Raw genomic sequence first — 15,554 nt, 5'->3', positions numbered from 1 at the left:
TTTCCCAAAAATACATACCAACTCGCCCAAGTTCTCACGTTATCGGTCAGTGTGTCTACTCAGTGTTCTACTAAGATGTTATGCAGTGCGGCACGCATTTCTTTCAATTGTTTCTAATGCAACTCTGCTTCTTAAACTGGCCGTTGTTCTGACACCAGGAACATCCACAGCCTCGAAAGAAGTACCAGCTGCTTCAAGAGCGCATTCAGAAACGTCAGCAATCCGCACAACGACTTAGCCAAAGGCCCTTGGCAGAGATAGTAAATGATATAAGCACATATGTACCGTCATCAGATGCTGCACTGGTTGGAGCTGAGCAGCGTTCAACGCTGTGGTTGCTTTTGCAGAAGCTGCAACAAAGCATCTATTCTGGAACTTCACTTTCATCCCAAAAGGGCTACAGATAATTTGGACAGTTCTTCATGTGAACATAAGTCAGGAGACTGCAGCTCTGGTTGAAGGTGCATTCTCTTTAATATAGCTTTTCCCTTAAATATTTGAACTAGTAAGAAGCAAAGAGCTTTTGCTTTCGGCAGCCGGGCGTGCATGAGCTATAATGTTTGATGAGATGTAAATGCATAAAAAGCCCTACGACAAACCTTTCGATACGTTTGAAGTCCTTGTGGAATACTATGCCATACAGAGGTGCAATCTTTTGCGATAAGACACTGGTGTTGATGGCTAGATGCATTGGAACGTAATGGGAACAGCTTCTTGCTTATATTCGGTGCGTGTGTATACCGTTTTAAAGCTTTTATTGAGAGACTTGTTTCTAGGCACAATATTGGTCAAGCCTTTTCCTTGATCCAAAGTGATGAAAAAGTACTTTGATGAAAAAGTAGAACATTCTTGGCATTGTGCAGTGGAGCTGCATGTGATGGAATGTTTTCCTTATCTACATAAGTTAAGCTTCATTGGTTTGCGAGGCAAAGAAAGGCCAGATGTGGTTATGCGAATGCAGCATACAGGCACAAAGGCTAAGTATTTGGGTCTATATTCAGATGTCCGACATTTTAATGAGGTTGTTAGTGAAGAGTTGTTTTGTGGCATGCATATACTTCATTTGCCTAATATTTGGGTTGATGGGACTTTTACGGCCTTGGAATGATGTATGCAAGCTGACTGCTATATGTAAACAGATCATTCCACCAAATACAATACGCTTTCAAGTAATATTGTATTTGTACGGAGTGCTGTCATTAAATGTTGTAATGTTGTGGAGGCTCCCGCTCGTTTGTTTTCATGTGGACTCTCCTTCAATTGTACCTTCTGGTTCTGTGGGCACATAGCTGTGCACAATTTAACTTGTAAATAACTATGCACACGAAAACAGTAGTGTTAACAGTACAGGCTTTGTTATGGGAATTTGTAGGCCGACGACGCTGCCCGTTCTGCCCTCAACGACGGACTTCTAGTCCAAATTTCGTTACTGAGAGACGACGTAGCGAGCGGGTTTCGCTGTCTGGCTGTGGAGCTGGCACACTGAGCGGGGAACACCGGAGAGTTCTCCAACCGTCGCCTCAACGCATTGGACCCCTGTCTGCGCCTGCGTATTTTCCACCACACAAAACGTCGTTACTGTGTCGCCTATGACTTGGCGTTGCTTTCGCAAACAAATACGCCTTCCTTATCGGGATGGCTGACAGCCCTGCTTGTGAACGATGTGGCGTTGACGAAACGACTGATCGCCTTCTTTGTGAGTGCTCTGTGTTTGCAACTGAAAGACATACGCTGCGTAGAGCTTTAAATTGTCTGGACTCTCACCCCTTAACGGAAGGGAAGATCTTGGAACCGTGGCCACAAAAGTCATCTGCGCTCAAAGCCTACAAGCACGGCCGCTCAATGGAGAGCGGCCGTGCTACAAGGCACGTCTCCGCTTTTTAAGAGAGACTAGCCTGATTGACAGACTGTGACTTTCTCATCTCTTCTGCTCTTCTACACTCCCCTTTAATCCCCCCATTCCCCTTCCCCAGTGCAGGGTAGCCAACCGGAATTATTTCTGGTTAACATCACTGCCTTCCGCGCTTCTTTTCTCTTCTTCATCTTTACGCTGGGCCGCACTGCTGATGTGACACACTACTTTGTGTTATTATTGGAGCTGTATATTCCGCCTTATTTTAAGGCCTTTTGTTTCATTTGCTGCACCATGTTGCTACTTGATCACGTCTGAAAGCTGGCATTAAATTGCTGTTGTTTCTTCAACACTCCATTCTGCCTTGTTTTTCGGTATGTGCAAGCACCACGGCGCATTTGTGACTCATCAGGCCACTGCATTCCTGAAGAATGAAAGTGGATATAACTAGCGGTGTAAAGCTGCATGCTCTTACATCACTCGCACTGAACGATGCTCGGCCAAGTCGGCAAAACATTTGACCCTGTAACTGTTGTGGAAATTTAATCATTTCAGATTTTATTCATTCCGGCCAACCTCTCTGCCTTTCCTTTTAATAAATTCATCTATCTAGTTTGGCACAAAATTTGGCAGCCAATTTAAGGCAACTCTTGGTGTTGAACAGGGTCTATTCTTTTCCGACTTGTCCAAGCATCGTTCAGCCTCCGTCGTCGTTGTCTTCGTCTTGTCTACGGGAAAACAATTCGAAATCCGCGCCAAACGTGCGTCACTGTGACGTCATGCTTTTTTGTTTATTTTTATTAGCACTAGTATTTCGAATCATTCGCAGAGGGCGTGGAGGTGAAAAGAAACTCGTGCCTTACTCAGTTGATCCCCATGACGTCTATGCAAGTCTCTACCATGGGATCTACATTGCTACATATGGCTTCAAGACTGCCAGAACCGAGACTATGTTTTTCCTTCTACTCTGTATTTAATTATTGTTCCTCCAAACTTATTACATTACTAATTGAGGCCCATACTAAAATAAAAATTTAAGAAAAACTACTCTTGCTTGACTTGGCCTCACTGACTGTTGGCTTCTTTCCTTCATGTATTATAACGAGCCCTTCGTTTACACTTCATTTATCCGCTAATAGCTTATGAGGGTCTCGTTTCTGGCAGTCTTGAAGCCATAGGTAGAGTAAAAGGGTTCTAGCACAGCTTTCGTCCTCCCTCTTAATTACGTTCTGCTAGACGCTGATGGTACCACAGGATGATCCACGTCCAGCGCTATGGTTGAGGGTGGCGCTGGTGATTTGTGAACACTCTTAAGGTTCGTTTACAGGAGAGATTATTACCTAACAAAGTAGCAGGTTGAACAGCCGTACATATAGCTCAGTGGTAAGAGCACCGTACGCGGTATTCGGGCGTCGTGGTTTCGGTTCCTATCAACGGCGCGTTGTTTTCCCTTCTACGTTTTATTTAAGTATTATTCCCCCTAACTGATTGCATTAGTAATTGGGGTCCATACTAAAATAAACATTTTAAAAAACCTCCAATATTTCCTTGGCATCGCCGACTGTTGGCTTCTTTTCTTTATAACACACACACACACACACACACACACATATACATATATATATATATATATATATATATATATATATATATATATATATATATATATATATATATATATATATATACATATATATATATATATATATACCTCTTAATAGCCCTAACCCTGTAAAATAGATTCATGATTGAATTTTGGGTCCGCTTGAATGTGGCCTTCTGTCCAGAATGCTTGTTTTCGACACAGCACTGCTTTCATAGCACGATCTGCAGGGCTAGTTGGTTGATATTTATGTAGATCAGAAGCGCAAACGTAATCTGGAAAAAAACTGTAGATAGGAAAGAGGGCAGAACCTGCGCCTTTCGGCGCCACTACGCCTCACCAGGTTCACTCCGCCTGCCGTATAACAGTCCGCTTCCGCCGCGGGGTCAGGCTAGAAACTTGCCTGAGCAGGAATACATTACCGGCGCTGTCAGGCTCCACGACGACCCTGGGTCTATGACTAAGGAAACATTGGAACTCTAGGATGCTCCCGACATCTCCCACGAGGTGGGCAGAGTTTCCAGTCTTGTTCTTTTCTGAAGGCACGTGAGCACGCAGGCCCGCGAGTACCTACTGCTAGAGGCAGTGTTCTCCGAATGGCTTGGTTCACGAGCTCACGCCATTTTCTTGCTGCTTCTGGCGTTGGTGACGAGAACATTATACGCTTAGGTTCAGGTGGTGGTGGTGAAAAACGTTTTTAGAGTCAAAAGGTATGGAGGTATGCATCACTTGGACCGTTGGAGGCACGGCCCTTACAAATACTAGCTGGGGTCCCTAGTACGGGACCCCAGTGGCGTCCGCCGCTGCCCGGGCGTACTCGACCAAGGCTTTTTTCGCCTGCAGGTCATAGCAGCCTCACAGGGTCGCCTCCCAGTCCTCCCGAGTTGGACTGCGGTGTGGAAGAATAGCTGGATTGGATGGGCAATCCCACGCCATGTGGTAGATGTCCGCACAGTGCGGACAACTGCATGTCAATAAGGGATTAAAATGTTTGAGTGCTGCCGGGCACAGCAGAGTGTTGGTAAAGAGACGACGGAGTTGAAGCCGCTCCTCCGTCTTAGACATATTTTGACTCCGAAGAGGGTAAAGGCTATGGCAAAATTGATAATAAAAAACAATGTCTTTAAAAGAATACGCGGGTACGAATTCGAGATCTTGATCTAGGGGATCGAGCGCTCTGCCATAATTGCCTTTTTTCCTGAATGCGCTCTGCGCTGCTGATACAGATGAAATACTATCATACGGGGACGCCGGCGTTTAATGCATCGGTCGTCGTGCGGTGAAGCCAGCCTGGCTGAACGAATGCTTGCGGCGGTTGTAGCGTGGATTGCTTTTCTGCTGACCGAAATAAAGAAATAATGTGCCCTCTTTCAATGTGTTGTTATAGCGTTTATATTGTCCAGTAACAGAATTACACCGCTTATGGTGAGCGCTGGCGTTTCCCAAAGCACCGTCCACAACAGCTTTGATGTGAATCCCAACCCTAACGCCCCATGCGCCATGCGGCTTTACGCAATACAAGCAGCGTAATATTTGATGTCCTGACCTGACTGTAGAGGACGCGCTCGCTTCTATAGAGTGGCACATAGAGAGGCGCTCCTCTTTGACGCCTGGTGTGAGGTGATGCTCGGCGCGCGGGTGCGCGCAGGGGCGCCGTGCAAGTGGCCACGTCCGAAGCGAGCTAGTGGCTACCAGAATGTCGGCGTGCAGCACATCGCTGCAAGATGCGTGCCATTAGTCTTGGGTACACCATATTGACACCCCTTCTGTTTTACATAATGTAATAGGGCATTTATTGACGCTCAGATGGAGAGCTGTGAGGACAGGACCTTGCAACGGCGAGCCCAGCGTACTTCTTCGTCGCACAACGCACAGGTGCATGTCGATGGCGATGACTATCACAGTACATTTTCCCCCCGGGTAAAAAAAGGAGCCATCCTGGCGACTTATGACACGGAAAGCACAGCGGGATCATAGAATGGCTTCAATCGGTTCACGTGAACTGTTTCACTACCACGGCGACGCAAGTCCGCAGAGGGCGTGACGGGCTCAACTACGTAGTTGACTGCAGATGTTTGCTGGAGGACCCTATATGGCCCGTGGTAGCGAGCAAGAAACTTCTTTGAAAAGCCAGGGGTTGTGGAGGGCACCCAGAGCCACACCAGTGTGTCCGGGAGATATGGCGGAGCTTCGCCGGTATCACGGAGGTATTTTTGTTGCCACTGATTTTCTGTTGTGAGAGAGCGGGCGAGCTGACGGCATTCTTCTGCGTACGTGACGGCATCGGATAGCGGGGAAGATTCGGAAACGTCAGGGCGGTAGGGAAAAAGTGTGTCCATAGTACAGGGTGGCTCGCGCCCGTAAAGGAGAAAAAATGGAGAGAATCCAGTAGTGGCCTGTGTCGCGGTGTTATATGCGTAAGTAACAAACGGTAGAACTTGGTCCCAATTGGAATGGTCGGTGTTCACGTACATAGCCAGCATGTCACCGAGAGTGCGGTTAAAACGTTCTGTCAGTCCATTCGTCTGAGGGTGGTACGAGGTAGCGGTGCGGTGTATGATGCGGCATTTTTTCAGGAGAGCCTCAAGAGCGTCTGATAAGAAAACGCGTCCGCGGTCACTGAGCAGTTCGCGAGGGGCACCATGGCGAAGAACCAGGTTTTTCAGAATAAAGGCAGCCACGTCGCGTGCGGAAGCAGAGGGCAATGATGATGTCTCAGTGTAGCGGGTTAGATGATCCACTGCCACGATAATCCAGCGGTTGCCAGCTGAAGTTGTAGGAAGGGGATCGTATAGATCTATGCCGACACGATCAAACGGACGGGCAGGACAGGGCAACGGCTGCAACGAAGCAGAGGACTTGAGAGGAGTTTTTCGGCGTTGGAAAGACTGGCAGGAGCGGACAAAATGGCGGACAAAGCGGTACATTCCACGCCAGAAGAAGCGTAGACGCAAGCGCGTGTAGGTTTTCAACACTCCGCCGTGGGCGCACTGGGGATCAGTATGAAAAGCAGCACAAATTTCGGCGCGGAGATGACGGGGGATGACTAAAAGCCACTTCCTTCCGTCGTGAAGATAATTGCGGCGATAGAGCAGCCCGTCACGAATTGAAAAATGGTGAGCTTGGCGGGCAAGCGCCCGAGACAGACGACCTGGAGAGTGACTTGAAAGAAAGTCCAGAAGTGTAGATATCCACGGGTCGCGCCGCTGTTCCGTGGCCATGTCAATAGTGGCAAGCGAAGACAAATCGTAGGCGCAGATCTCATCAGGCAACGAAGAGGGAGGCAGCGGTGAGCGCGAAAGAGCGTCCGCGTCAGTATGCTTGAGGCCTGAGCGATATATGACACGAATGTCATACTCTTGGAGGCGAAGAGCCCAGCGAGCAAGGCGGCCGGACGGGTCCTTGAGGGACGCCAGCCAGCACAGAGCGTGATGATCAGTGACCACATAAAATGGTCGGACGGAATTTGCCGATGGCCCAAATAATGGCCAAGCATTCTATTTCCGTAACAGAATAATTGGACTCTGCCTTGGTCAAGGTGCGGCTTGCGTACGCCACCACATAGTCTCGGATACCAGGTTTGCGTTGGGTGAGAACGGCGCCTATCCCAATACCGCTAGCGTCAGTGTGAATCTCAGTTGGCGCATTCGGGTCGAAGTGGCGGAGGATGGGAGGCGAAACCAAAAGACGGCGTAAAGTGTTGAAGGCGTCATCACAAGCAGGTGTCCATGCGGAGAGGTCGGAGCTACCGGAGAGGAGCTGGATGAGAGGAGCAATAATAGAGGCGAAATTTAAGATGAAGCGGCGAAAGTAGGAGCATAGGCCAATGAAACTTCGTAGCTGCTTCAATGATTTTGGGCGTGGGAATTCGGTAACTGCACGAAGTTTGGTGGGATCGGGAAGAATGCCATCCTTAGAAACGACATGACCTAGAATTGTTAGTCGGCGAGCAGCAAAGCGGCACTTCTTCAGATTCAGTTGGAGGCCGGCGGTAGCGAGACAAGTGAGAACGTCCTTCAGTCGGAGCAGGTGGGATTGAAAATCGGTAGAAAAGACTACGATATCATCGAGATAGCAAAGACAGGTTCGCCACTTGAATCCACGAAGCACAGTGTCCATGAGGCGTTCAAATGTGGCCGGGGCGTTGCAAAGCCCAAAGGGCATGACGTTGAATTCATATAATCCATCTGGTGTGATGAAGGCAGTTTTAGAGCGGTCAGCGTCAGCCATTGGCACCTGCCAGTAGCCAGATCGTAAATCCAACGAGGAGAAAAACTCGGCGCCCTGCAAGCAGTCTAGTGCGTCATCGATGCGTGGCAGAGGATAGACGTCCTTGCGCGTGATCTTGTTGAGCCGGCGGTAGTCGACACAAAACCGGAAGGAGCCATCTTTCTTAGGTACCAACACAACTGGAGACGCCCAGGGACTGTGGGATGGCCGAATGACACCCCGACGGAGCATGTCGTCCACATGATCAGCAATTACTTGGCGCTCCGAAGCCGACACGCGATAGGGGCGTTGGCGCAAAGGTGCAGTTTTACCGGTGTCGATGGTGTGCTCTACGACAGACGTGCGGCCCAAGTCAGTTTGAGGAAAGTCGAATGAAGAAGCGAAGTTCTGCAAGAGGGCGACAAGTTGATCACGTTGCGCAAGTGGAAGATCAGCATCAATAGCATGTTGGAAAACGTCGGAGGGCGTCGAAGCGGTCGCAACATCGCAAGAGCACAGACTAACGTCGAAGGAGGGGGTTGAGTCAGCAAGAGTGGTGATATGACTGGGATCAAGCTCTTCAAGACGTCCAATGCATTCGCCACGGAGCAGGACTGCTGGGCAAGAAAATGGGTTCGAGGCGTAAAGTGCACTCTTGCCGTCTTGAATTTCGAGAACAGCGAACGGAAAAAGGAGGCAGGGATGACGGGAGGTGGCTTCGGAAGGTGTAAAAATCGCAGTCAAAGGAGTTACCCACTCACAAGACAGTGGTACGAGGGCAGCAGAGAACGGAGGAATGTCGGTGTCATGGGCGACGAGAAGTTTTGCAGTGCGGGGAGGGGTATCACAGAAGGGGGCATCACAGAGGGGGGCGAAGGCAATTTGTGCACGAGCACAGTCAATAACGGCTTGATGAGTCGATAGAAAATCGTATCCGAGGATGATATCATGCGAGCAGTTCGGCAGAACAATAAACTCGATGGGGTACAAGACGTCTTGAATGAGCACACGGGCTGTGCAAGATACGGAGGGGTGAATGTGCTGTGATGAGGCTGTGCGGAGCGAAAAGTCGGAAATCGGAGTGGTCACTTTGCGAATTCGACGGCAGAGCGCTTCACTGATGACGGAGACGGCTGCACCGGTATCGACGAGAGCGAGAACTGTGGCGCCTTCTACAGAAACTTTGATAACATTAGCGGGACGGCATGGAGGACTTGAGGAATTCGAAACAAGCGCAGTTCTTGCCCCCGGAACTGCGACTGTTAGTTTCCCTCAACGGTGCTGGTAGAACGTCGCAGCATTGGAGAAAGCGATCGGCGCCGAGGAGAATGTGATCGACGAGTGGTATAGGTTTGGCGATCTTGTGGGACAAATTGAGAACCGGGCGGAATCATTTGCGAGCGTGAGTCGGTATCGTACGGGTAAAATCGAATGTCAGGCTGTGAAGGTTGGAGGCGCTGGCGACAAAGGCGCGCAACATGGCCCGGCCGACCGCAGGCATACCAAATCGGAAGGTTGTCCGTAGTACGCCAAGGTTTCATAGGATGTGGGCGGAACCTTGAGGGTGGGGCTTGAAACGAAGGCTCAGCATGCGGCGGTGAACGGTAGGCAGGGAACTGCACATAGGAGCCAGACGTGGGCGAAGGTGGTGGCCTAGCCCTTACTTGGGCATACGTGAGAGGTGCCGTCACAGGCGGCACCACGGGGTTGGACGGCAAGGCATCAGCGACGTGTTCTTGCACGACACGGCGTATAGCAGGGGCCAAAGATGGAGCCAGTTCAGGAACGAGGCGGCCCGAGTCTTGAAAATGGGGAAGGAGTGAGATTTGACGTGCGACCTCTTCACGAATAAAATCTTTGATCTTTTGATTCAGCGGGCTCCCTTCAGAAGTTGGCGAACCACCCAGGGCTAATGCGGATACGCCTTCGTCGCACACACTGGAGCGGCGCCTAGAAGCGCGCCGCTTGCGGAGCTCGTCGTAGCTCTGGCAAAGCTTCACGAGTTCACTAACGCTGGTGGGATCTTTCGCTACCAGCATCTGGAAGGCGTCCTCAGAAATGCCCTCGAGGATGTAGCGGATTTTGTTTGCTTCCGGCATGGCCGGGTCGACTCGTTTGCAGAGATCAACGACGTTTTCTGTGTAGCTGGTAAAGGTCTCATCAGCGCGCTGAACACGATCGTGTAAACGTTGTTCGGCACGAAGCTTACGCACTGCCGGGCGGCCGAACACTTCCGCGAAATTCTTTTTAAATGTCGACCAAGATGACAGGTCAGCCTCATGGTTGCGAAACCAGAGGTTCGCCACGTCCGTCAGATAGAATATGACGTTACTGAGCTTGTATGAGTCATCCCACTTGTTGTAGGTGCTTACTCTTTCATAGGATGACAGCCAGTCGTCGACATCTTGATCGGCCGTGCCGCTGAACAGGCAAGGGTCACGCTGGCGCACGACGCCAGCACACATGATCGTGGGTGGAACGGCCGGCAGCGTCGAAGTGTCTTGCATGGCGGTCGTAGAGGGTAGTGTACGGCTTCGCAGTTCCAGTTTGGGTGGGATCGTACCCCGCACCTCCGCCAATTGTAATAGGGCGTTTATTGACGCTCAGATGGAGAGCTGTGAGGACAGGACCTTGCAACGGCGAGCCCAGCGTACTTCTTCTTCGTCGCACAACGCACAGGTGCATGTCGATGGCGATGACTATCACATTACAATAATAAATTATAGATATATCGAACTATTTCGCGATAATTTCCCGTTCGATACATTCAGGATCGACTATTGTGGTTCGGAGGAAGCATGTTGAATTATTTCGTATTTGTTCATATGAACGAAGTGGCAGTACTATTGTATGAAGATGTATTTCATCTTAGCTTCTACCGTAATGGACTTGGTGGTCATTAAGGTACTCATCATTATGCAAGGCGGGACAAGGTGATTACGATTATCGGTGTAACAAAACAAAATGTATTTTACTGTTTAGAGGCCAGTCATCATTACGTTTAGGAAATTTTGAGCGAATACCATTTATGAGAACCGGATCACGAAGACAGACGATTTTATTGGTGCTTTTTAATAGTGGACCTGAATGACGTCCGGCGCTGCTTATGTAGCTCGCAGGTGTCTTGACTTACATTTCGGAACAAATTTTTCACTAAGCACAGTCCGAGCAGGTTCGATGTGAACCCCAACTCTAACGGCCAGTAAGCGATTGTTAAGCATGAATAAAATACGCAGGACATTTTGGTGAATTGGAGAATTAATAATTCAAGTATGCAGAAACGTTGAAGGTATGCTCACGAAGGAGCTTCGATCAGAGATGATACCAAGGTAGAAATGAGCTTTTATGTGCCAAGTAAACGTGCAACAGTTGTCTGGGTATCGTTGACACCTGCGCTACGCCTTACCAGAGAGATTGGAGAAAAAAGTGGCAACCGGGATAAAACACGAGCCCCTGATTTGGGGAGTTTGTAATAATTTCAACCAAATGAGGTTTCATTACTGTGCAGCGACACTCCACAAAACAAACAGGAGCTTCCCGCCCCGTCTGAACTGAAAATCGGCTGCTGCTTGCATGCCCGGGGATCTCCTTAGCGCCTTCCTGTAAGAGATGGCGCTAAACCACCAAAACGCGAGGGATCGGGACATGTAACATTGCGGAAAACAGGACGCTCTCCACGTTCGAGTGCTCTAACAGCAAATTAAGAATAGCAGTGGTTCAACTTTGTTACATCGAAGGTCGGAGGATTGCTCTTCGCGGTTCTACTCCAGTTTTTTCGTTCGTTATTTACATCAGATGCTTAGGAACTAGCATGACCGACGCCTTCTGTAGCATAATTCGTGCATCTTTTTTGACAGGTACGGTCCCATTCAGCTGTAAGTCTTGTTTCGCATTGTTCTGGCGCTTTTCTGCATCTATTCACTTTCTTCCGCTGACATTTCTTTCACAGTTCGTTTTCTCGACAGATTATCCATCGGATAACCTGCCAGGAATTGGTTAGCAAAATGACGTCAGCAACCTTCCGAGTTTCACGATCTCATGTACTGAGCTTGTGATCTGTGAATGGGGCAGAGGCTAAGTAGCTTCTGTATAAAAAGGGATCAAGTCGACACGCATGAATCACGCGATTATTGTTTGCAGTTTTTTCTAGATTACTTCATTTAAGGTCCAAGGTTAAGCTCATGAGTCAAAACTGACGTTACTGCTTTTTGACTTTGGAGGTTTAACCGTGAGGCGCACTGGAGTAAAAAGGCCCAGCACAGCTGGAAACTGCTTTTCCGTTGAAGTATTGCGGGACAGAGATGGGCACTTACGCGACAGGGCTATCAAATACCGACCGTGACGCCCTTTGTGGGTCCTCGTTCGCGTGCGTGCACTTTTTCAATACATTAATCACTAATCTTTTAATTTTTGCTTTTATTGTCTCGCACAGCAGCCATGTCATTTTGGCTGAATGGTTACAGCTCTCTACTAGCATGCCCCAGCACGCGCGATCGAATCCAGACCGTGGCTGCCGCCTTCCGAATGAGACGACAATTAAGACATCCTTGTGCTGTGCGATGTCAGTGCACGATAAACAGCACCAGGTGGCCGAAATTTGCGGAGCCTTTCCATGCAGCGTCTTTTATAGCTGGGGTTGCTTTGATACGTTAAACACCATAAAGCATAAGCCAAGAAACGATCTTGAATAGGAGAGCAGGCCAGTCCTATTCGTACCCAAACTGCGCGACGTCGACTCATTTTGTATCACACGCACGCTTTATGGTCACCTCTTCAAAGGGTTCGCTTCCGCAAGCTTTTGAGGTTTTCTCTTTTCCCACATGAGTATACAGTCGAAACTAATTGATGAACCATATTTGTTTTATTAACATTCACAAACGTATTTCCAACGAATGTGCGTTTTCTTTCTGAGTCTGTCTAAATCTAAATCAGCCATAAATTAAAACTTTTCTACCAATTTCCGAATGTGTTCTCGCGAGTGTCCTTTCTACGTTTACGCCCAGAAACCACTATTGCGCGTGTGCAATGAGAAAAGTTTTTTTTTTAATTCGCAATTTACCAAACGATAGAACAAATTGAAATATAGTTCGGCACTCCTGCATACTCTGTCTCGAGAAAATGCGCATCATGATGATATTTTTCAGAAAGTGAATAATTACAAAAATAGTCGGTTTACTTACTAGTCGAGGAGTGTCGCGACAGCCGTGCGCTATAAAATGAGGGTGAGTCACGTTGTCGAAAGTAGTGGGTATTGCTGTCGTCTCCGTGAAGGTATGATCTATTGCTTCCATCGAATCTTCGGCACCTGCAACCATGCATCATTTTAATCGACTTTACCCTTTGGCGCTTTTTCATGAGTTTGTAAGCTCTCTATTTCGGTTACTAAGCATAACGCATGCAAAGTAGGAAAAGCTTCTACTTTAGTAGCTGATAGCAATCCGATACCTTACAATCCGATAACCTATAAATGAACAAAACTATATGCCAATAAAACTTGAAGCTGGGATGGTTGGTAATTTCTTGTTGGAATCATTTTGTTGGCGTGTTCTTTGTGTCCGTGTTTTTACCGCTAAGAAAATTATTCCAACATATGCCATGCACCCGATTCTGATAACAGTCAAATTTGCCTATTTTTCTCTTGCCATCAATTTTGATGATTCAGAAGCGTTTTACCCTGTGTTGCGCAAACATTACGTCCAGGTAGTACAACGTTAAGGTCAGAGTACGCGCACAGTTTCAGTTACAAATGTTACTCAGTTATGTTGCTCTCTAACGTACTCCACACTGCAATGTTTTCTACTCTGAGTGGTGCAACGCAAAACAAATTTTCTGCTGGATAGGGTAAGCCCTGCGGAGGACTCAAAGGCTCTTTTGAACCGCTCGATTTCGTTTTGTTCTGTCCGCATTCGTCTAGTCTCTTAAGGTAACGTGGCATTATAAACAACAACTAAGCTTTACATAATAATGCACCCAGTGATTATGTGAACCACATTGAACGCTGAAAAGTTATAAGGAATATTCTAGTTCACTATAGTTATAACATCTAGGCTTCTTCAGGTTCTTTAACTTTGATACTGTTTCAAGCTGCCCTGTAGCAATATTATTTAAGTTTGCTCCCGACGTCTTCCAAAGAACTTGCAAATAATGAGAAATATTAAGTTTCATTCCACAATGAACGAGCGATATAGTGAAAGAAAGAGAACGAGCTCACCGGCTAATGCTAGCAGTGTGAGAAATGCAATAAAATGCATCATCCCGAGAGCAGAGTTTCTATTCCCAGAGGTACTTAAGATTGCTGTCTAGTCAGGTTACCACGTTTTTATAAGGGTATAACTTAGGCAGGCAATATTTGGACAATTCGTCTTTCGAACTCCATATGTGAAACAAGCTGTCATGTGCTCAACTTAACAGTGAGCATGGAAGATATTGCGTGTGAACATAAATTACTTTGTTGACAATCATATTTTAAGCGAAAGCTTTGTGTCACTTTCGCTGCCTTTTCTAGAGACAATACCACGGAAACAATCATCGCTCCTGACCGTCTCCGGGCACCTAGGCGCTCATTAGCCGTTAAAGCGAATCAAGTGAACATAAATGCCTTAATAAAATAAAGCGTTAATGATGCCTTTAGTTTTAGTGATCAAATGTTACAGGGGTAGATACCTGAGGAAATCAGTAAGGAAATTACAACAGTCTACAATATTGTGACGATGATAAGGGTCGATCGAATATTTAGCGGAATCCCTCCGGGTGGCACAGGTCTGTAATAAGGGAGTAATCACTCACTGCCGTCCACCCAAGCGTAGCCACAAGGCTAAAGGAAAGCTGTGCATATTTGTCATAAGCTTCTTAGCTTAAAAATTAGCCCTGGTTTGGGGATCGAACCCGGGACTACCGCCCTTCCGCGGCAGTCGCCCTTGGGAATTCCCCCAAATATTCGATCAACACCGGTCCTACATCGAGTTGTTGATCAATTCTCTCTCGCCCTACCATCTGATCTGCTGATCACCCTGGTTACCTCAGTTAATAGAGCGACTGCCCCCAAAAAAGCGGGGTCCCTGTTTCGATATCCGGCCAAATTAATTTTTGCTTTACTATAAAGGTTCTGAGAAAGCTGTATAGCTTTACTTAGTAGCCGTATGGCTGCGCTAAGGTGGATGTCAATGAGTAATTGATTTTTTATGACAATGATTGTAGCAAGCACATATATATACATATGAGCCTTAGGTAAATGTTAAAAGGAAATCGCAGACATTTTTCCTAGGAAACCTACACAGTGAACTCTGCGGCCACACAAGACAAGCGTGTGTTTGTTGGTATGTGTGTAAGTTCTGCTTAAAAGGACATACGAAGTTACTTTGACCACTGAATATAACAATCCAGCAAAAAGTAACCATGAACTTACATCTTTTTGTTCTTTAAAATTTTACCGTGTAGGTTCGTTCAACAAACGCACGAAAAAAGAAACAGCTGTAACCTAGTTTAATTAACATATTACATTAACCAAGTTACTTCTGACTGCCTCAACAAGAGCTGGAAAGAAAGGTCGAGGCACCGATGAACGACATGGGCTTGTTCTTTTAAGAGTGTCTTTAGCTAAATGACACTATGACAAATACAATTTGCGCTTTATTTCCAGTGCAATGAAGCATTCGATCAAGCGACAGGGATCATTATACACCTGACCGTATACTGCTCACTCTGCTTGCAGCTGCCTTCCGTGAGACGGTGGCAGGAAAAAAGTACACAGACAAACAGTAAAAACCAGCAAAAATAATTATATAAAACACAGTGAAGAAACACACAGTAAAAGAAGCCATCTGCAAATTGAAGATTTAGACTAATTAAGAAAGCGCTGTAGATTAGTGCGAAAGAGAAACATCCAAATGC

General features: G+C 47.3%; 1 long non-coding RNA gene across 5 annotated transcripts in view; it reads right to left on the bottom strand.

The window, feature by feature from the left end:
* Positions 1-15,554, bottom strand: part of LOC146188555 (uncharacterized) — a 52,986-nt gene that overhangs the window by 12,342 nt on the left and 25,090 nt on the right. For 4 of the 5 annotated variants that reach the window (XR_014707546.1, XR_014707548.1, XR_014707547.1 and 1 more), the window contains one exon: positions 12,845-12,969. This is a non-coding gene — a long non-coding RNA (uncharacterized LOC146188555). Of the gene's footprint in view, positions 1-12,844; positions 12,970-14,327; positions 14,825-15,554 lie in introns of those variants that run through there. The other variant, XR_014707549.1, reaches the window with a different exon arrangement.

This window comes from Amblyomma maculatum, chromosome 5, assembly GCF_055883805.1.
Source record: "Amblyomma maculatum isolate TAMU_Amacu chromosome 5, ASM5588380v1, whole genome shotgun sequence".
In the NCBI taxonomy this organism is placed as follows: Eukaryota; Metazoa; Arthropoda; class Arachnida; order Ixodida; family Ixodidae; genus Amblyomma; species Amblyomma maculatum.
This window is presented reverse-complemented; position numbering and strand designations above follow the sequence as displayed.